Source organism: Camelina sativa, chromosome 12 (genome assembly GCF_000633955.1).
Source record: "Camelina sativa cultivar DH55 chromosome 12, Cs, whole genome shotgun sequence".
NCBI classification, from domain to species: domain Eukaryota; kingdom Viridiplantae; phylum Streptophyta; class Magnoliopsida; order Brassicales; family Brassicaceae; genus Camelina; species Camelina sativa.
In genome coordinates, this window is record NC_025696.1 from 29,707,860 (window position 1) to 29,732,680 (window position 24,821).

A 24,821-nucleotide genomic window follows, 5' to 3' on the forward strand; every position below is an offset into this window, starting at 1 on the left:
GAAGTGAGGAGCGCTCGATTGTGGAAGTGAGGAGCGTGGCTCGATTGTGGAAGTGAGGATGGCTCGACTGTAGAAGTGAGGAGGGCTCGACTGTAGAAGTGAGGAGCATGGCTCGATTGTGGAAGTAAGGAGGGCTCGACTGTGGAAGTGAGGAGCGTGGCTCGATTGTAGAAGTGAGGAGCGCTTGATTGTGGAAGTGAGGAGCGTGGTTCGATTGTGGAAGTGAGGAGCGCTCGATTGTGGAAGTGAGGAGCGTGGCTCGATTGTGGAAGTGAGGAGCGTGGCTCGACCCTCTGCGCTTCCAACGTCTCCTAGACACCTGAAAAACTCTGAAATGCGCAATGTATGCAAGGATGATGCATAAACTTTCTAAACATGCAAAATGTACGAAAGAGGTTCTAAAATGATGCAAAACAACTAGTTGTCCTAGCTAAATGCATAACAAATACAAGCTAAGGAAATTCAAAATACAGACATTTCAAATTTCTAAAAGATATACAATACTGAATCAGTAAATTTAATGAATTAAGAGATGTTAAAATGAAACTGATAGTACAATTAATTTCTAAAAATTGGTCGATTTTTATCATGTATATAATATCAAGTTAGTAAAAAACATATTTAATTTGTATGTCAAGTAATTTATACAGTTGAAGAAAAATTATATGGTGAACACCGTAATTTTTTTTTGTATTTACCGGCTTAACAATTTTAATATCAATTTGACTGGCTTAACAACCACATGCGAGACACTATGGTGAATATTAAACTTTTTACTATAGCTATCGTCATATTTCAGTGGTAATTCATACATTTAACAAGTAGTCTTTTTATAATTATAGTTGTATATTTTGAGTTTTCTAGTGCCACTATAGTAAAAGGTTACTCTCGAATGAATCCGTGGATCAAATTTACCAAAAAATGATCGTGTAGTTTCGTTTTTCATTTCTATATATTGTGTATTAATTAATTTCAATGTAAATAAAATAGATATACAGATATATGTCAAATTAATGAATGCAGGTAAATGTGAATTAGTTGTTTTGGGCGTTTGGATAGTCATCATTTTTTATATACAAATCCATTTGCACCTCTATACTCAGATAAACAAGAGCATGACAATATACAACAGATGAACACACAGTAGTGGTGAAGAAAAGATAACTGAAAGGAAGAGAAGTGAATTGTACATCTACTTTATTGTGTTTGTTAAAATGTAAGTTCTTAAATTAGATATGTAAAAGTGTACATGTATGATATCGACTTCACATAACTCTATACTTATTCAAGTACACACTTCCTTCTTTTGTGCGCCTTAGTCAGTACTCTATTTACTTCCACAGTCTATTTCATACTATACAATTGTAGTATTTTACCTTTTCAATTCTCCACTGGTTAAATGTGTGTATTAATATATATATATATATATATATATATATATATATATATATATATATATATATACTTTGTAAGAAATGGTATATTCGAATTAACTTGAAGTTGTGTTTGTCTTGTTTAATATCTATTTTACTTTATTGATGTTTTTACAAGAAAACATAATAGCTGATGTCCTGTTTTCCTTTTAATTTATATACATTACAATTTTTTTATATTACAAATTATAAACACTTAATAATTTTATATGCATTTTACTAGCAGAATAAGTTTATATGTATAGTACAGCTCCTACGTGCATTGTCTATTTATATAATATGCATATTGCTGCATGCTCCTCTCGGGGAAATAAAATATAAACTTAGAAATATTTATTCAAGACTAGGAACATACTATAAAACTTTTATAAATGTACGAATTAGCTATTGGAAGACGAGCCTATGCAGCGAAACCAAAACATTAATGAGCAATTGGAAACTGGTAGAAAAATCAGTAAGTACGAAACACCTTCAAATAGGTTTTACTTCAAGCGAGCAAGACAATGCCACTTACAAACTTGAATGATCTTTTCATCTTTTCTCCAAATGTCTCTCTTTTTATTTCTTTCTTAAATCTCTCTTCCAATTTTCCAAATGTCTTATTTCTCTATATATTCTCATTTGCTTCAACTATTTTTTTTTCCCAAACATTTTGGAACAATAACTACACTCACAATTCACAAACGCCTCTTTTGCTCTCATATTTTTTTGGTTATTTAGGTTTATTTTTTATTATTTAGAAAAATTCACTTTCGTTGTCCAAAAAAATTCACTTTCACTCCAGATAGTTCTGGATAGGAATAAAAATGAAGATGTATGAAGGTGTGAATGGATCGTCTCATCTCATCTAAGGCCTTGAATGTGGGAAAAAGGCCATTGTTGTTCAGCCAAGGATGACTTGCCGGCAGCTTTGAATCTAACTTTATTCTTTATAGTTGATTCAATATATATTCTGAAGATTGTGCTTTCTATATGTATATATATATATATATATATATATATATATATAGTTGATATTTTTGTTCTACTTTTTATAATAAGAAAAAGCGAGCCTGGCCGGCAAGTTATCTTTCGCTATACAAATGCCTCTTTCTCTCATTCTAGGCTTAAGATGATACATAAAGATATACCATAGGTAACTCTTCCCTTGTGATATGAATATGGTCTGATTACAGATATTATTACAATGATGTTTATTTGGTTAAAACAAATACAATTTTTTAATCCCTTAAAAACTATATGTAAATTTTGCGATCATATGAAACTTATCTTAATTTAGTATTCAAGTCAAGTCGATATAAATTGGAGGTCAAGTGAAACTTTATGTCTTTTTTTTTTGGTCGACTAATTTATATATATATATATATATAGATATATTAATAATTCGTCTTTGACCTTCGTATCATATATGTCTAAAGCACGACTCTCTATTACATCTTAAATAATATATTACTAGGCAATATCCCGTGGTTTAAGTATGGATCAACATTTAAAAAAAAAAATAGAATAATAAAAGTTATTATTATATTTTTAAAAAAAATATTTTGGTTGAGATAATATTTACTTTTTAATTGTGCTGTAAATCTGTATATGTTTTTTTGAATCCTACTATATTAATTGGGAAGTACAAATATGAAACTAAACTTAAATGTGTAAAAAATTACATTCAATTACCATTATAAAAACTTAATTAAAATTAATAAATAAATTAAATAAATATAATTAATTAAAAAACGAAAATCATGGATACATTATATAAAATAAATTATGGAAAAGTAAAAAAAATTCTATTAGAATCAAACTAATCCGTATTAAAAAAAAAGTTAACAGCTAAGATTTTAAAAATCTAATCAAATAAAATTTACAACTACAAATTTTATCCTACTGTATATTAATTAGGAAGTATAAATATGAAACTAACCTTAAACTGTGTAAAAATTACATTCAATTACCATTAAAAACATAATTAAGTTTTTTAATTAATTAAATAAATAAAATTAATTAAAAAATTAAAATCGGGGACACATCAATAAAATAAATTGTAGAAAAGTAAAAAAAAATCTATTAGAATCAAAACTAATTCGTACTTAAAAAAATTAACAGGTAAGATTTTAAAAACCAAATCGAATAAAATATACAACTACAAATTTTATCAAAATAAATTTCTACCACAGGTTAAAATTATTACAGACAAGAAAAGGAAGCCACCGACAAAAACAACGAATATTGTTTTCAAAGAAAACAATGAATATTGTTTTCAAAGAGACTTTTTAGAAGTTTTACTAGCTATATTTAGTTGCTCTTTTTTATATGTTAGTAAGGATTGTGTTTAGTTGACAAAGGGTTAAACAATTTTATTCATTACATACAAATGTTTTATTGACAGATTTTCAATAAATATTTTTAAAATACAAAACTTATATTATAAGCAAACCAAATTTTTAATCACAAACTATTATAAATAACATAATAATAAAATAAATTATGACAAATTTTTATTAAAAAAATATTCAGCCTGCGGTTATCCGCGGGTTAGTACCTAGTACTAATTATTTTAGAATATTATAATATTTTTTTTAGGTATATTACAGTTTTATATTGTTTGTTTGTTGTATTTGCATCATTATTTTATAAAATATGAAATAGTAATTTTAATATTATAATTATAATAAATAATATTAATTTATTAGCTATATAAATTTAGTTTTACCAATCCGCCAATATGAAAATTAAAACACACATTTTATCTTCATAGATCGAGTAATATATCTTTGTTTTTAAAAGTTCAAATCACAACATATATAGAAAAAAATCTGCATTTTATTAAGGGAAATTACCTAGAATATTACATAAAAGTAGCTTTATTACTAGAATAACACGTTTAGATTTTCGACTTACTCAAACAACACAGAAAAGTTTGATTATTACTTCTAAACCAGGGTTGTGTGTTTTATTACGGTTTATGCCATTTTCTTTTAAAACGAAGATCTTAAAAGCGAAAAATAGAGAATTCCAATAAAAGCAGGAATCGATCCCTTAAATCTTTGTGATGTTTGTCTTACGAAAGTTGGGTTGAGATCGGCTCTTTTTGAAACTATTTTGATAGCGTGCAGCATGGACAGAATCTGTGTGGAGTACGTTTGGCTGGTGGTCCGCGGGAGGACGGCGAGTTGACGACGAGGTGGTTTGAAGTTGAGGAGGAGGGAAATATAGCGATCTGCTGTGAGGTAAATTTCTATATCGTGGTTTAGTCTCTATTGCTTACTGTTTAGAAAGAGTTTGAGTATCTCATAGTAGGCGTTGTATTTTGTGGAAGGTTACTTATGACGATATTCATGTTAGTTTTCAGTATTCTTTTGAACTCTGTTTTTTGGAAGATATTTGTGAGACTTCATGTTGTTTCATTGATAATCTAAGCAACAGATGTTTTGTGATATTGAATTAATAACAAAACTAATGCTTCTGTCGTAGTTATGGGGTCAAGCAATAATGCGAAGAGGTATCTAAGAAGGCTGTATCCGGATGGTAAATTTCCACTGGCGATGAGAAGCATGCACCATGATTGTAGTTTGTCCAATCTAGCTGGTTTGAAAGGCTTCGTTGGTGATGAGGTGTACGACAAAATAAGAAAGAAATCGCAGCTGTGAGTGTTATTGGATCTAGCGGAATCCAACTATCTGTTTTGTGGGAAGACCATTCATTATCTATTGACCAATCAATTGTCAATAGATATTCCATTGGAGGTATGGTTTTTGGTTGGAGGAAAGCCGCTAAGGTTCTCTCTATATGAATATGAAAAAATTAGTGGTTTGAATTGTGAGAAGATTGATGAAACAGAGTGTGAAGTCGATCATACACCTTTATGGGCGGCTTTAAAGGTGAAAGCTTTTAATGGACCCAACTGGCAGTAGGATACCTCTGGAATACGCAAAAAAGGCATTGAATGAAAAAGCATTTGAGAGTTTTCAATGGGGTAGGGTTGGATTCAAGAGTTTAGTTGATTCCATTAAAGTCCTTGGGTTACCTAACAATGGTTATACCCTCCATGGATGTGTCCATGTATTGCTGATATGGGCATTTGAGAGCATGAAGGTGTTGGGGGCTAGCTATGGGAATGTAATAGAAGGTGTAGATTTGCCTCTGTTAAGGTGGAGAGGAGGGAGGCCAAGGAAGGATATTGAAGCCTTCATATCCGGTAGCAAACGCCTTAATAATGGGGAGGTATGCCTTCAATTTACATATACATTATTTGTTAGCATTTTATCTAATAGTAAGCATATTAAAAGGCATGGTATCCAAAATGCAGCTTCAGGTGAAGCATCTAATACCTAAACCTTTGGAGTTCATATATCCAGATTGGCCAGGAGTGTATTCTGTGTATGGTGTAAGGGAAGGTATGAAGAAGAAACTGGATAATCTGCTGTTAGACGTGATCAATGGCGAAGTGGATGAAAGAGAATGGGATTGTGTTAAAAAAGGAAGGGAGAACATACGAAGAAGAGGGAGAGGAGGCAACCTGTTGCAGGGGTAAGTGACGATGATTTCGTTGAAATAGCCCCAACAAGCATCAGTAATGTCCCCAAAAATGCGAAGGAGCAGAAAGAAAGTGTTGGGGACAAATGTTCAGCAGAGAAGGCATCTGGAGATAAGCAGTCAGGTGTGCAGGGTGAAGATGGTAGTGGCAGGTTATTTACTATGGTTGAAACACTAGGGGCGAAAATGGATAATATTGAGTTATCGTTTGCTAGAGCAATAGCGAAAGTTGTGTACAAACTTCAAGGTATGGAGAGTAGGATGTGTAACTTTGAGACTGACGTTCAACTATTGAAGAAAGTTGTTATCAACTCAACGGATGAAGGAGCGCATGTGCAAGGACCTCGTACAATAAGAAATGACGAACCAAAAATAGAGGAGGTATGATCTGCATACCGTATTGATAAAATTGTTATTACATATCTAGTGTTCAGTATGAAGTCTTTGTATTTATCTATTCGAGGAAACAATATTAATTTCAGTATTGTGAAGTTGTATAATTTTGTAATTATTTTGATATATGATTTTTTCGTACACACAAATTTTGCAATTTGTATACTTTGTCTCTAGTTTAACAGCGTCATATTATATTTCAAATGTCTTGTATATAACGTCAAATACATGTCTTTGTTCAAGTCATGGCTATATCAGATGAAGCATTCGGATCAGGATGGTTATAAAGTTGCTAGTTGTGTTAGGAATTCGTTAGCCATTAAGGATAAGGTCATGTGGTCTGGGAGTATTAAAATCGAACCAGAGGACAACGAAGCCGCGAGTGTAGAGCGAATTCCAAAGCAGATGGTAGACAGTGTACAACATGGCAAAAGAGTACAGAGTTGGCAGACAGAGGAAGGTGATAAAAGAGCAAAGTATAATGACAAATTAGATGGAGCAGGTGCTCAACCCGTTCCTATTAATGTTATCCATCCGGTAAGTGGTGATCTCCCAAGTAGTGGTAACCCTGTATGGTCGGATCGAAAGTGCGAATCTGTTGTGGATTTAACCGAGGGGACCAGTACTCCTGCATCATCTCATATACTGAAAGATAAGGAGAAAGCCAGGTATTTTGCACATTTGTTACAAAAGGTGTTTCCTCCCTCAAGAGAGCTTGATCTTCTATTAGTAGATCCAGTGGGCACTAACATAGGGTTAAGCCCCAATGACGAATCAATGCGAGTTGCATTAATTACCCGACGTGAAAGCCAAACTGTAGTCCTATCTCCCGCAGTGTACGATCCTTTTACTGAGGCAAGTCCTGAGAAAGTTGCAAAGCTGAAGTCCTTCCTAACTGATGATTTGTAAGTGTTCATTTTGAGTTGTTATATAATTAGTGTTTGTATTAGGATATCAACTACGATTTATAACTGATTTGTTAATTTTGGTATTCAGGGGTAAAGTACCTTGCACTGGAAATGCCGAATTTTATTTCTGCCTCCTGACCCCTAAACAATCGTGGCCAACTACAACATTTGGGTGGTTATGGGATGCGGTAAGCTTCGTAGTTTTGTTCCATAACATCTGATGCAGCTAACTATGGTATACTAATGCCTGATAGATGTCACTCGTGTTGCAGCACATGAACACATGTATGCATATGTTCCGTATTAGGGGGACGCAAACGCCATCCCCATATATAACAGATCGTATTGCTTTCCTCGATCCGTTGTTTGTTAGTACGTGGGGATTCGAATTCCGTCGAATGGAAGCCTCTAAGAAATGGGTTTTTGGAGAAGGTTGTTTTGAGACGTACGTGGAGAGGCTGCCAAAATGCGGAATGACACACAAGGTGTGGGTTGACGATGTAGACACCTTGCTCTTCCCATACAACCTCGATAACTAAGCTGACTTAGTCCACCGAAGGCTAAAAGTTTACGATAGCATAAACAGCGGTAGAAGCGATGCAAGTCTACAAAGGAAGTGTAAGCCGTTCGCAAAAATGATTCCACGCTTGATACAAGCATATCACCTGAAGTACAAAGATGAGAATATCGGGGGGGGGGGGCATTTAGTTACTACCGGGTGAAAAGACTCCCACAGAACTATCAACAAGGTGACTGTGGTGTGTACACGTTGAAGTGCTTAGAGTGTATAGCTCTTGGACTAAATTACACAGGCCTCTGTGATGCGGCCATGCCTTCGATTAGGATGAAACTTGCTGCAGAAGTGTTTGATGAGGTCCCAGACCGAGACTGCTTTCTGCAACTAGATGCTACGTCAGAGACATTAGATTATCCGGAAGCTGAGTTCAACTCGGGATCAAAAAGTTGAAGTAGTTAGGTTCCATGTACATTACCGGAGCAGTATGATTTTGGAACCGGTGAAGATTGGTTTTACGCGTGTTGCTAATAGAAGATGCGTGTTTGGTCATATTTTTTTGTAACATGTGTGATTTGAGGATGTCGTTCTTAGATTATCCGACGTCTCGTCACTCACATAGCTCCGATCGGTTTAAACCCTCTTTAGGTGTAGTGTTTTTTGTATATTGCTGGGTCTAGATATGTATCATTATGACGTCTTTCTAACTAGTATTAGTATATGTTAGGCCTTTATCAGATGTGTACGTATCATCAACTAAGTAACGGCCTTATTATGGTCTATGTACGTACATATTATATGTAAGTGTCTACTTTTCGTATATTCATCTGTGTACGTACAATCGATTCTCTAACATTATAGACGTTATTTTTAGGTGCATGGTTGGTGCTTAGTTTCTCTCCATTTAGAGCACACTAAGTTGTCCCTACTGGCAATCCTACGTACATTGGCAACATGTAGGTAGATGTATGATATGATGAGCGAGGCAATTAAATTGTATTCCAAGTCATCGAACTAAAATCATCCTAAAAACGGTTAAGGATCAGATGGACCACCTGCATGAAAGTAATAAGTACAACCAGGAAGAATGTTTATTTGCTACTTAATTTATTGGGCCGATACCAGCTTCGTAGACATCCTTCGGAAATTGTCAATATTGTTGTCGGTGATCTTCAAGCAATCAGCCATCGGTTTACCCATGCTCAACAGTTCTAAAAACTTCATAGCAAAAGGTCCACAATCTCCCGTCCTCAAGTTTTGTCCTATATTGCTGACCCTTTCAGCGGTAAATGGATCGACAGGGTAATTGACATCGATAACCCTCTGAAGTAGGTACGGTATCATCTTAATCACCGGCTCGATCCGGGACCTCACAAGAGGTTCTCTGGCGGAGGTTATCAAAGGATCGTAAATGGAAACATGTCTCGTTTTAAGATTTAGGCCCACTCCTACCCAATGCGTAGATTTCCAGTTCACTGGAGCATATATAACATCAACATCTGTAACCCACTTCAACCTTGGTTCGTGGTGCATCCATTCTCCATTGACGATGTCAATGAGTACTTTGTCCCACCAGAAATTCTGTTTCGTCGTGGACTTGTTGAATGCTTGGAACCTTCTTGTCAACTCGTAAAAGAGAATGGGGTCCAAAATTACGCTCCTTCGTTTTATCATGTCTTCTCCGTTTTTGTGCCACAGCGTTAGGGCAATCATCTCCATGTGCTGCAGATGCAGTTAAACGCAAACCAACTCCAATATAAATCCAACAAGAAACCATGAACACACCTAAAATAGTGTACGTAAAGTTTAAAATATGTACCTGACTATGGACCCATTGTTTGGGCGATATAAGAGTAGAGAAGAATAGGTTATCTGCCTTGCGGAATCCGAAAATGTTTTGTATACTGCACAATATTGTTATGAATATCCTATATTAATGGTTGAGCATACCAATTATGTCATCTGAGTAATATATACTACACTTACACATTATCGCGTTTTATCAACTCGGTGAATTTGGCGAATTTTCCATCATCAACATGTTCCATCAGGTCAGATGAAACCGACCCTGCTTTTATAACTATGGCTTCGGATGGTTGATTCTCACGTATCTCCATTATCACTTCCTCTGCCCGTCCTGTTTCATCCACAATAATAACCGACTGCGGCACTAAATTATCTGAGTCACCGGGAATACATTCCTCCCCAGGACTTTTATCTGACTGACCTCTAGTTTCTTTACAGCCCTCTTCGACATCGCTTTCCTTGTGTATTGCTTGGTCTCCGGCCTAATAAGATGTACGTACATAGATTAATTATGACGTACACTTGACCATCTAAGTAGACACTATATATATTACAAATAGTCGAGAAAAAAAAAGTTTGACACTTGCTAGTGGTTGGACGTCAACTGTAGTTTCTATTTGTACATGTCCATCAGTTTTGTTACAGCCCTCCTCGACATCACTTTCCTTTTGTAGTGCTTGACTTCGGCCTAATAAGATGTACGTACATAGATTTATACTTACGTACACTAATGTCACAAATAATCGAAATCAAAAAAGTTAGACACTTACCTCTTGTTGACCGTCAACTGTAGTTTCATTTTCTACAGGTTTTTCGGTTTTGTTACAACCCTCAACTAACTCGCCTTCCTTACGTATTATGTCCCCTTCCTTACTGTTAAACCACTCGACTTTTCCGCCTTCTTGATGCAGTTCTTCCCCATCCACCTATTCAAAATAAAGAAACTTTTGAACCGCGTGTTTGTAGGAGGAACTTGGCACAAAATACATTTTTACACGTTTAGATCGGAGGAGATAAACAAATAACCGAATATATATATGAAACCCACAGATGGTGATCCCCTTTATGGTTACTTCCTGACCTACCATTTTGTTACAATGCAGATCAGGTTCCATTTTAGTATTCAGCTGCAGCAATATCTGTTCAATTAAAGGTGGACAATGTTTTAATACGAATATAGTGTTGTAATCTCCACTTCGTGTCAAATACTTACATTGGATACGGTTTTAGTTGGTGATAGCTCCACAGCAATTTCCCCCGCGTCATAATCTTGGCGACACTCATCAACTCCATTGTCCGGGGATGGTTCGTTCATGCCACAGTCGTAATTATCGGTTACCCACCCATTAATATGACTACGTGTTGTACCCTACAGTCAAATATATAAAGCGTAAATGATAGGTGCATAAACAAAAAACACCCACATTAATTTGATTGACCTGGATTCTAAATGACATGTTGTCCATTACCTAGCCTCCAACTGACGAATCACCACTGACAGAGTGTTCACCATCTATGGCATCCTTTGAACCATCAGTATTTCGATCATCCTGTGCACACCACGATAGCAACATAATTTAATATATGTAAGTAGTGAAAAAATTACAACCCTTAAGCTATTTGTCATATCAACTTTAGCATTGTCACCGCATCCCCTGTTTCTGACCTTCTCTCCCCTTTTTTTTCCTAACCATTACTGAACTCATTCTTCGAAACTTTTTAGTTTTCCCTCTTTTTTTGTTTTGAATACTTCTTCTCTGAAACTGTCTTCGAAGCATAAGAAGGTTCCCCATATTCGTTTCTTTTAACCTCCAATAGTGCAGCTCTTATCTCCGTGCGGATCTCTGTACGGACGAATATCTTCATGTTTTCATGATTTTCCTTTATCATTGCTTATTCTTTCCTGTAGATCCGGCTTAGTTCCTCCGCATACCTTTCAAATAGGTCATCTTCCAAACGTTTATCAACAACAGGCGTACCCCCAGTCGCACATTAGGTCTCTTTGTGGTCTTCTCTTTCTTATTTTCAATTGTTGCGGTGTGTGCTCTTTTTCTCTTTCGAGAGTCAACTGCAACTGTATCAATAATAAGCCATTAATAAAATAAAAATGTATTTATAATGAAGCCTTTTTGTTATGTATAAATGTCAACAAACCTTTCTCTTCAGGTCGTATCTGTTTTGGACACTCATCATCACCTCCCAACCATATTGCCTCATCCCATTTGTGGCCAGCTTTAATGAGATTTTCAATGTTGTCAACTTGTTGGTCTTCCTCTTCATCACGCCACGAGAATTCTCCACTATCACGATGCTCCCCATTACCCACCATCCTCCTAATAACCACCTATAAGATGAAACATGTATTAGAAAAATATAAACATATTACGAAACTTATACTTTCAAGTCGTTTACGTATTATATCAACCAAGTACATACCTCGTTAGCAGCCTCGCAAGCGAAGATGTCTGCTGTCCTGATTGGGCGCAGTTTAGCCAGATTATGGATCGATCTTTGATTAAAAGCCTGATCTTGTACGTCATACGGTACTAATCTTGCAAGTGCTGTGATAGAGTGAAAGCCAGCAGCTGGAGTGCTAGAGGAAATCCATGAACAACAAATGATTGTTGCTTGAAAATATTCACTAAACTGTCAACGTTTACTGGACAATTAAAGCCTGTAATAGTCTCCAACGTCCGTTCAAATGACAACCTTTCCCATGGGTATTTGAAAAAAAAATCTATATTCTTGGTCATTTCCACTGTCTTCGGATCTGGTTTTATTGGTTGCGTAACGCATGTTAGAACTCCATCAACTATTACTATCAGCGCTAAAGCTAATTTCTTCCACGTTTCCATCTCCTCAGTCTCCAACTTTTGTACCAACTCGGAGATCGTTGGTTCTTTGTTTTCCCCAAATAGTGCATCCCAAACAGTCTTACATCCCTATTGCGTTTTTGTAGCTGCTTTAACATCTCTCTTTTTTGGATAATTTCCACACTCGAGATCTGTCAACTCTGAAAATTCTTGTAATCCAAACTTTATTGGATTGCCACCAAAGACAATCCACATCTCATGCTGCTTTTTGTTCACCAATTGACGGCAAACAAATCCATGAACTAGTTTCCTGGAGAACGAGGTCGTGTTCGCAGGGATACGAAAAAGCTGCCCAAATGGAGATTTTAACGAGTTTTCCATTTCTGCTGTTCCACTCAGCACCTTCGCTATGTTAGAAAGATATTCCTGTTTTGAATACGCATTGATCTTGGTTTGGAGAGGGTAATGGTCAAGAGCAAATAACCTCCTCGGTAGATCAAACTCAATGGAGGAACGATCTCTACTTCTTCGGGATCCATCCTACCACCAACAATTAACGTACTTATTAGTATGTACGTACACTAAGCCAATAACCCAAATTCCAATGTCTACCAAAGTTCAATTCTCTTCACGATTAGGGTTATTTATCCTTTGCCCGCCACAAATACACAACTATTCATGGAATTCATGACCTGGGCTAATCTAATCGATTCTTAAATGTATTTTCTAGATACTCTTCCAACCAAATATAGAATTTGGGGACCAATCTCTCTTCCAATGAAAAGGGGAAGTCAAGAGAAACACTTACCTTCTGAATCAACACCGGTGATGGAAGAGGGATTGAAACTAGTCGCCTTTTTTCTGATTTCACCCGACCTTCGTAATCTCTTCTTCCTTAAATTTTCCGTCGCGGACTTCTATTCTCGCTCCTCTTGTAGAACTTATCGCAGATCTAAACACCTTAATTCAAATACTCGGGATGGAAACAACTCTATCGGACATCCAAATGCGCCGTCACAACTGAGGCCTCAGTTTCCCGTCTTCTACCAAGAACAAAGATTTAGCTTTACTACTTAACAATTTTTAAATATTTTTTTCAAACAGTGCAACGGCTGGGATTTTCTTTAATATTTTTATTCAACAGACACAGTTCTTTAACGCTATTGGTTTGTATTTAATATTCACTATTCGTTGATATTTGATAAATTTTTACATTGGATTGGTTTGTGAAAATTACCAATCCATTGTTCGAGGATATATAACGTGGACTCTAGGGTCATAATTAAAAAGTACATGCAATCTATTATTCGGCAGTTACACGTGTTAATTATCTAAATACGAGGTATCTGTATGGACTGCAGTCACGACGTTTTGAAAAGCCACAAGATGGATAATCAATTGGTTTTTGTTTGCTGCTTATATAAGAAGACAAATACTCACCCGGTGAAGTATTCATTCGACTCTCATAACCAATTATCACCCGGAAAACATAAGTGCAACAAAGTTATGGTGCATTTTGACAGGCTATCCGATATCCACACGTGGCATTATGATTGGAAGGTTTCTGTTAAGATCATCCGCAAGTGGGTAAAGAGAGAAGCGAACATCTCTACTTTTGAAATGGTTCTTTTAGATGTTTTCGTAAGTGACTCGTCTCATCATCATATTATATGCACTTAATATTAAATAATTCATACATCACAGTTGAACTTTTTTCCGCACCGTAGGAGAGAAGATGCAGGCAACAATCAGCGAGGACTTGTTGCCCCAGTTCTGTACGGGGATTGAGGAGGGTTCGTGGAAAACCTTCTCAAATTTCGTCGTCGCTAACGACACATCTGCTGTGAAGGTCGTGGCGTCCAACTTCTGGATCAATTATACTGCTGACACGGTTGTGGACAACATTCATTGCTTGTCGACCAATCACTAGATCGACTACATCGCCTTCGACAATATTTATGAACGATGGTCTCCTTTCACCCAGAACTGCTGCTTAGGTAACGTTGCATTCGGTTGTTCCCTTTTCTAATATCATAGCCAGTACCATAATTCTAATGACATGACATCATAGACACGATGGGGGAAGTTACTAACGTCGAACCAATCATATTCGTTGACGATCCAACTGCTCCACGGTTTGCCGAGAAAACCCGGTTGATACGGTTTTCATTGATGAATCTTGAGTGAGTCGTTTTCGCGATTATTACCTTTCACACACTTTAAAGATATAACGAGCTATTAACGTAAGTGTCTCTGTGCGTAGGGGTCATCACTTGCAATGTGTAGGTTATGATCAAATGGCCGATGATTTCGCCCGCAATTTTTGGCTATGCTCAGGCAAACCAGTTGTAGTCTTGCAATTTTGGAGGGCGAAGTTTAAGGATGGATGTACATATTACGTAAACGTATTTAAAACAATTCAAACACCTTTTAACTACAGAAAACTAATTGCAAGTGATACTTTTTCCTTATTTTCTCGCACCGCAGGAGGGATGGAAGTGGTTAGTCAACCGGGTGTCTCGAAAGTGATATTTGAACCATGCTTCCCTGAGGTTAAAGATTTTAAACTCCGGTTGGAATATTTCGACCAGCGCACGCGGACTGACGACAAATCGTAGCTTATGTTTCCATTTGTGAATGTTGCTTACATTCCAAAATTTTAAACCACGCCGCTGAACTCTTTATGTTATCTACATTACCTACATACCAACAATCTATCTTACGTGGATACTATTAATTGTATGTAAAATGTTGTGTGTATTACGCATGGTTAATTATTTATTTTTTATTTTATTTGGTAAGAATCTTCCTAATACAGCCAACCTTTAATGTTAAATGTATGTGTACATTTGTGTACAAATGTTTATGTTTAATTCATGAGTTTGGTCAGTAATAATAATAGGACAACGTTTCAAACAATCATTTTTTTTAGACGATAAAAAAATGTAACTAAACCAAATATAATAAAGCAACACCCACATAATTGAGCAACTTAATGTTAAACAATAAAACCACAACCCAAAGTACTACTAATGAAACTTCCAATCTACTTGAAAAAATAGGTCATTATTGCTAGTATAACCAAAGTCGCAACAAACACATTCGTCAGTTTTAACTCCATAGGTAATCCATCACTCTTGTACGCAATCAACGCCTTCAGCCTTCCCAACTCCATCTGATTTTCCTTGTGCATATTTAAGATGTTAGCAATCCTCTTTTTGTTCCTGAAGCGCTTCAGGCATTTGATTCAAACTGGTAAACTTTAGAATATTTTCGTTCACTGTTTTAAGTTCCTCCATCATAGCTTCATCCCACCATTTAAAAATGTGATAGTCCCCATCCTGCAAATTTTTTTTTTCAACAAAAACCTCCAGAAATGAAAATAAATCTGATGTTTATGCAACCTCGGGGTCACTGTAAGTGATCCAGTCTAAACATTTCAACCAAATTTGGACGCCACTTACCTCTCTATTTCGACATGTGTAGTAGAGCCTCCTTGGGTTTTTCCTTGTAAAAGAAGGTTGTAGCTTTGGCCTTTCACCACAGTAACAAACAACCGGGATCCCATACTCCGCATCGTCATACTCAACTGGACTCGTGTTTGTCAAAGCAGACATTAAGAAGGAACAGAGAACATAAATTAAGGAGAGAAAATTGAAAAAAGGAATGTTCAACTATTAACAGATATTCCAACTCCTCAATCTAGTACAACATCTATGGCAGCGGCTCTCTCTGTCTCCCCCAAATCGATTTAATGAACCCTAATTTTGATTTATTTTTTAAGATAATGATTTTATTCGGTTTGGTTTATAGAACATTGGGTTTTGTGTCGTTTTTGTAGTGTAAAACAACAAGAAATTTCACAGCTGGTGCCGTTTTCGAAGAGAAACAAACGGCGTCGTTTGTTTGATAGTTATGTGTGTTTAAACCGGTGAAACAAAATACACGTCATCTATACGAGGAAGACTATATTGTGTGGAACTTTCTCGTTTGTTGGGTAGACCACTTTTATGTATTACCATGGTTGGTTATATTGTCGAAAAAACCTCACGGAGGGGTTTTGACACAAAACACGAAGTTATATAACCAAAGTAACGTATGTCACAGTACGTGGTGATTTTTTTTTCTTTCTTTTAAATCTAAACGAGTTTACTAATGTGTAGTCTTCAAACACAGCTTCCAACCGGGATGTTGACAATAACTCGTTACGATGAAGTATAACACGTTACGCATAATGTAAACCTTATTTCCAATAGGTTTAGCTAGGGTGATTAGTAAATCGAGAAAGGTTTACTAAAACAGAGTTGATGAACGACACGTTAATTAACATTTTCCTTACATAGTAATTTCATTAAAAATGTTCCATACGTGGAATTAAATCGCAACACATAAGGGAACCGACAATACACCTAAAGGATTTCACATATAGATTTAGCCACCCACCACTCCGCAATTTACACAGCTAATGTCATAATCACGTGTGTTGGTCGATAATCTGCCCCATCTAAAACAACTACGCATGGCACAGTCCGGGAAACGGAGCAACGAACTGGAGGGATATACTAGTGAATCTCTGTACGTATTTTTACGCGCCGTCTTAAATGTACACAACCGTTGGAACAGATATTCCCCGATAAGCCGTACTCCCTCTGATTGGAGTGGATAGTGATGTGCATCAATTTGGTGAAGAAAATGAACCGCCATCTGCTCGTCCCCATATAACATAGAGAAAATCCCACATGCTAGTGTGGCCTTGGCTTTTTCGGGAACGTTTTTTTCTAGTAGTGCGATACCTTGCTGAATGTCTCGGTCCTCGGCAACGACCCGTAGCCCCTCGTTGTAGATTTTGCTATTCCGTTCCCTGCGTCTAAACATTTTTCGAAAATACGCCTGTGAATCCCTTCTTCTTGGCGTTCACCATTTGGCTTCTGTGGCGTTTGGAATGAAGAAGGATGCCAACAGATGTGGTAGATGTTGGCATCCTTCAGAACTTTGGGGGCAAGCACCGTTTTCACTCCTCGACGACCAGCCTTTAATAATGGAGCAAGGTACGACAACCCATCAACTACGAGATGCCGGGCTATTTTTATCAATATCTCGTCTGGCAGATTAGGAATGTTTCGTCTCAAAGTCGCCATTTTTTTAAGTTAAGTAAAGAATTTTCAAAATGTGGAGAAACATATACACAGAAACTACTGCCTGTCCACTATTAAAACAACCGATGTAGAAGGTGGTTGGGGCATTGAGCAAAAATTATGGCAATTTACGGTAGTTTCTATATGACACCGTTTTAGGGTTTGTGTTACTTTTAAAAATTATGACATGACAACAACTAAATATTTCCCCATACTTAATCATGTTGACAATTTACATAATAACCCCCGATTCAGTATATGGAGTTGTAACCTATGAATAGAAACACAGTAATACGACATAGTCTTACGAATATCTTCTCGGTTGCCACAGTAAAAACTGTTACTACGACGTGACCCCATTACAATATTTTGCTTATACCGGTATATTTTCTCATTAATACCACTGCATATCACGTTATGGTTGTTCGATCTAAGATAAGAGTTCTACTCTTTTGCCTGATATACTGTATGTCTGGTTGTGAAGGCGCCATTATAACCGTCATACCCGGAAGATGGACTCGAAATGAAAAACTAGGGTGGGAATTCAAAGTCGACGTCGATCTCGGCGGTAGGGCAGTACAGTCGAATATTACGGATGGGGTTGAGGATCTCCGTTGTTTTGTGGATGCTGTGTACTGTTTTTCACACACTCATGTTGCCTTCACTATGTCTTACTGGGTGGGAGAACAGGATGACACAGATACTTGCGAGTCCCCCTTTCCACTGCCTATCACGACCGATGCTGAGTACCGTATTTTCCGTCGTCTTCATAATGCGGAAAAGGCCATTAATGTATATGTTACTTGTTTAGGCCAAAATTATAGAGTTGTTTCTACAATTGGGCCTTACGGCGATGGTGGCGCATATGGAGAGCTCATAACAGAAGAAAGTGTTGCGATACATCGTCATCCCAACGGGGTCCTTGTATCAGACTTACAGTTGTTTGTGGGCGAGGAGGTGCCTGGTGAGGAGGACTACGACTACGACTTCTGGACGGAGTATGTTAGGTCTGATATGTGTGGGGAAGATATTGTTTACGCTTTTGCTACTTGAATTATGTTCCCCCTGCCAGTCGTTATGATTTAACATTGGTGTACGGCTCATTCACTTTATGTATGTTAAAATACCATATCATAAACTACAATTTTGTCGGTCACCTGTACACATATATTTAACATGTACGCATATGTACCAACACCGTTGACTCTATCCAGTCCAGGAAATATGTTATTGGATCTTGAATTCTGTACGTTTGCGTTTGCGGGAGCCCTTTTGTATATATAACATTACACTACCGTTATGACTAAGTCGTTTATTAAATTGCCATTACAGAGTACATGATTTACGTATATGTACTCAGACCCACTCCTTCTGGTTTTGAAATTATTTAAACAGTGGAGTAGTGCGAAATACGTGTCAGTCTCATTTTTTCGGATTTCAAATGCACTATATGAATTAGCTAAATAGTAGCTGTAACACACGCATAAGCTAACCCTGACCTAAGAAATGACACTAGTATGTTCTCCGATTTGACAACTCGTACTGGTTGAAAGTCGTAGTTACTTTTGCTTAGATATGATTGTTTTCTTATCATTATGTTTACTTGATGTGTATTCAGTAACGTAATTATCATCACCTCTTCCCAACTAGTATAATATAACTTACACATGATGTTAAAATTTTGTTTAAAACAATATTTAGGGCAATTATATATTCTACCCTTCTAGAATATATAACAAATATCCCCAACTAACTAATTAACTTATCAGGCATATATAGGTCACTTCTAACGTTGCTGTCTAATTTATATACGCATCATATTGACAACATCTTAATTTATTAGTAAACAGTTAAATAACCAAACGAAGAAGAATGACAATTCCGAATAATAAGCTCCCCGATATACATGATGATATTTTAATTAAGATCGTCAGGCTTTTCGCAGTTGATGGGTTGGCGTACCTTGCACCAATCTTAAAGTCTGGTCGGCGAGGTAAGAAGACGGTGCTAGCCTCCGAAGTTCTTAATGTTGCTAACATCTACAACATTTGTTGGCATCCGTTTTTGTACCAAACATCAGAAGACCCAAATGGTGAACCCCAAGAAGAAGGGATTCATAGAAGAATGTTTTAAGAATGCTTCGAAGCTGGTAACAAAATTGCAATCTACTACGAGGGCCTCCGGATTGTTGCGGAGGAGAGAGACATCAAGCGAGGTATTTCTATTCTATCTCGTACTGTTCCTGCAGTTGCTGATGCAACACTAGCATGTGGTATTTTTTCTATGTTAAGTGGGAACGAGCAGATGGCAATTCATTTTCTTCACTTGTTCGATGCACATCACTATTCACTAAAATTGGATGAACTAGTTCTCATCGGCAAGGCTGTGTTCCGACGGTTGTTTGCATACGGTACGGCACTTCAAAACACATTCATTGATCAACTAGTTTATCCATATACTCACCTAATCCCTAGTCCGGAATGTGCTCCGATTTGTTGTATCCAATCGAGATTCTTGTCGTGGAGCTTTCGAGATTACAACATTTCATGTACAAATTGCGGACTTTGGTATTTAGCAAAATCTATATGTGAAATTCTTTAGTGGCAAACGGGAACGTCTTGTTTTGAATCTACTGTTATGTACGGTTATTTACTCATATAAACCGCACAAAGTATGCTCTGCGTTGTCATTCGCTTGTTTTGAATGTACGGTTATTTAAGCATATGTACGTAGACACACCAAATCATGACTTTTCAACGTACATCAAAGAAGTTGTGTGAGAATTAATTATCCTTCTGATAATATATAACTCTAAGGATCCTAATTACTCAGACATATTAGAGCAAATGCATTGGTAATACTTTGATGAGTCTCTTCTAATAAAATACAACAAAAAATTAAAAAAGTGAGGAGAGAGACAGATCTCGTGTCTTGTAGTAGACAAAATAAGACACTCACAGATCCTCTCTTGCCTATCTGTCAACATTTGATTGCTCAATCTAAAAACAAAATAATTAATTAAATTAGATAATTGTATTATATTATAATATTAATGAAAATAATATAGTATCTAAATTTTGAAGGGTGACCGATGGACATGCACAAACATTCAGATCATTCGGTAAATATATATGAAATAGAAAACCACATTTGGTTACTATATTTGGACATTTTTTATTGTTCAGCCCCTGAACAGTCACCATCATTCCTCACTGTCTCTGTTTGAGTTCTGGAGCTTTCTCCTTCCTGGGCAATTGTTACATTTTGTGTCCCTATCCTCTCCCCATCGTGTCCCATCACATGTTTAATGTGGTAACGTGCCGCAAACTCACATCTATAAGTCAAAAAAAAAATGTACATGTGAGCCTTTGAACAATACGAACATATACGCTTTCATACCAATTATTAAAAAATATCAACTTACAGATGCTGGTGATGTTCAAGTCCATCGAAATCTTCTTCTATGAAGATTCTAGAAGAGGATTCGGTGTGTACAAGACAGGGTACACCTACACACATTTACCAAATTGAGTGCCTTGACAATTAACATGTACTTGCTTCTAACATATCTATTTACTCTGACATACCTTCGTAACTCCCAACCATTCAGAACCGGAAGACACAAAACACTGGTTCGGTTTTGTGGACAACATGACACCCGTTTGATTCCCAACCAGAGAGGAATCGATAGGCATAGTAGTCTGTGAGACGACATTTTATACTTTCACACCTGCATTAACGCACAGTTGCTATCAAAGTAAAATTTATGAAGTTCATATATATAAATATATATGACTATGTTTATAGCATAATAGGTGCTTAACCTGCCATTCAGCAGAGTGAAGACAACTTCGCTACACCTGCCATCTTTACGTCTTCTTATGACGTCCACTTGAACGATGTACCCACAAACATCTAGCCCGAGGGAAAAAATGCGAGTTTAAACATTTATTTTGTACTTTTCCTACTGATGCACTTAAAATCGAAGTTCTAAAGTTACCAAATGACCACTAAATGAGTCTCAGCAACCATCTCAAGTTCAAAATTTCACGGACATTAATATATACATATTAAAGAAATTATAGATAAAACATACCGAAAGTTACGGGATGAGTAACTCTGCCACGATTTATATCATCGATATCCTCGAAGCGGAAGTAGTTTTTGTGATTCAAAGGTTGGATCAATTCCATGGTTGACTCATGCGTAAACTTAATTTGGTACGGATGATGAGTATTCCTCTCCTTGAGAGTTGGATTGATTAATATAAACTCCCGAATATCGTACCAGGCACCGGTTTCAGGGTTTAGCGGGATATTTGCGAATTCACCCTGTAGAAACACCACTTCGATGGTGGAACCCTTCATAACAGATAAATTGTTATACATCAAAAACTGTTGGATTTAGCGAAATAAGAAAGACTTGTTTAACTGACCTCTTCATCCACAAGTAGGAGAACCCGTTTTACTAAGCATTCGCAAATCAACCAAGCGTTCAAGACCTTGGCGTGGATACACCAACACCAATTCCTTCTCTCGCGATCCAGCTCAGCAAAACGATCGGGTCTGAAGCTCATGGTGCTCTCAGTTTTTGGATCTTTCTTACTTTAAACCGTTTTAGGAAAGACAAAGGTTGAGAGCAATTTAAATATTTACGGAGAGTCACAACTCGAAACGACGCGGCCTTTCAACTTTCCATGGTGTTTGTTTATAAAGAACCCAAATGTACATTCCCAATGTAGTATACGTACATATGTATAGTTTGTATATTTAGCTTGTAAAAGAAGGTTGAAGCTTCGATCTTTTACAACGGTAACAAATAACCGGGATTCATAAATTATGAACGAGATCGCGACCAAAAGGTAAGAGCATATCGAAAATCCAAAACCTTAACCATTAAACTCCTAAATATTAACAAGCATCTCTAGACCATAATTTTGTTTCCCTCAAATCGAAACACTGAACCATAATTTTGATTTACACTTCAATAGATGGTTTAATCGGGTTTGTTTTAAATAAGATTGGGTTAGTAGCGGTTTCAGATTTACAATTCAAGTAAACCAGTTGTACACCAAAGTTTAATCATTAAATGTTGTAATATAGTGTTTTTTTATACGGTTTCAACTTGAAAGCATATCACCTAGAATGGAGAAAGCATATCAAGCAGAGAAGATCAATTTGTTCAAGCAGATTTAGCAGAATAAAAGTAGATCAAATATTTAGCTGTTCATGTGCAAATTAAGGGTGAACAGCATAAAAAAAACTGTAGACAAGATATGCATGTATTTCTCATGCATTTACCACAAGAAGACAAAAAAATATAGTTAAAAAGAATATCTTGAATGGTAACTTATAAAGTGATAAGAGCCCCTTATGCTTTTCACACTTGATCTGCACTTGAACAGCCAAATATTTGATTTATTATGCTTTCTCCATTCAAGGCCTTACTCGTGGAAATTTATTTGTAAAATATGCTAGTGCGGAAACGTGTCTTGCTCGTCTACCGGACTTGTAATGAATTATATACGAACTAGACAAATCTTCCACTTATCACATCCAGAACAACCAAGGCTATGGTAATAAATGCGACAAGTACTTGTAGGGATTTGACAGCGCGTATTTGGTGAAAGTCGTTGTTACTTAAAATTTGAAATGATTCTTATCTCATCATTGTGTTTACTGAACACTTTTTAAGCAAGTAATAACCATAACCTTTTCCCAACGAGTACATTATACTTTTTTCTGAACGAAATATATTTTTGGTTACCGAGACAACGAGATATCAACCTTTATCTTGTGAACCAGTATTCTGTTACGTAAGCATTACGACCTTCTTTTCCCAACTAGTACAGTGTAACTTATACTTGATTATGCATTGGGCTAAAAGGACACGTAGAGTAATATATTTAACGCATTATATTGAACAATATATACAAATTTCACCACCTAACTCCTGTGTAGTTCAAGCATATATATGACAGTCCGAACGATTTCGTTTGATTTCCCTAATTATTAATAACTACGAGAACAAAATATCTCCCAAAAAAAATGGCGAAAACACACAATAAGCTCCCATATCTCCCTGATGATATTTTCCTCGAAATCGTTAGGCTTCTCGCAGTAGATGGGCTGTCGCACCTTGCTCCAATTTTAAAGTCGGGTCGGCGAGGACTGAAGACGGTGCTCGACCCCTATGTTCTAAAGGATACAAACATCTACAACATCTGTTGGCATCCGTTATTGTTCCAAAGGTCACACGACCCAAATGGTGGCCCACAAGATAAAGGGATTCATAGGCGTATGTTCAAAAAATGCTTCAAAGCTGGAAACAAAGTTGTAATCTACTACGAGGGCCTCCGGATTGTTGCGGAGGAGAGAGACATCAAGCGAGGCATTTCTATTCTATCTCGTAACGTTCCCGCAGACGCCGATGCAACACTTGCATGTGGTATTTTTTCTATCTTATATGGAAACGAACAGATGGCGGTCCATTTTCTTTACTTGTTTGATGCACATCACTTTCCTCTCAAATTGCATGGGGTCAGATTTATCGGCAAGGCTGTGTTTCGACTGTTGTTTACATACCAGGTGGCACTTCAAAACACATTCATATATAAAATAGTCTATCCATCTACTCACCTGATCCCTAACCCGGACTGTGCCACCATATGTTGTATCCAATCCGGTTTCTTCTCTCTAAACTTTCGAGATTACGACATCTTGTGTACTAATTGCGGACTTTGGTGGTTGACGAAATAAAACAAAACGATATGTACGGGACTAGTCCATGTGTACGTACACGTCCCACAAAATACAACCAGTTTGGCACCGTGTACAACTATGTATTTATGTACGATGCCCTGTTTCGGTGTACGTACAAAAATGTATCGTTGTGGGAAGGTGGTTGATGCCATACGTCTGTGTATGATGGCGGATAACACTAAATAGAATACATTCTTTGATTATAAAATAAACTCCAACATACACCGGATAACACTTCGAGGTTCCAAAAAGAAAAAAACAACCATAAAGTACATAATATTGTAACATTAACCTAGTTGGGGAAGGGAGTCACTAAGGTTAAGCCGCAAAAAACATGAAAAGAGGATCTTAAAAGAACAAGCACAACTCCTGTGCATACGAGTAGAAATGCATACGAGTAGAAAAAACAGGACTTACACCCAGTAAGGTAGCTACTGCAAGTACACCTATGGTGGTGGAGGACAGAAGCCGGCGATCTCACTTCAAACAGGGGACCACGAAGATGGAGGTTCGTAACATGGAACA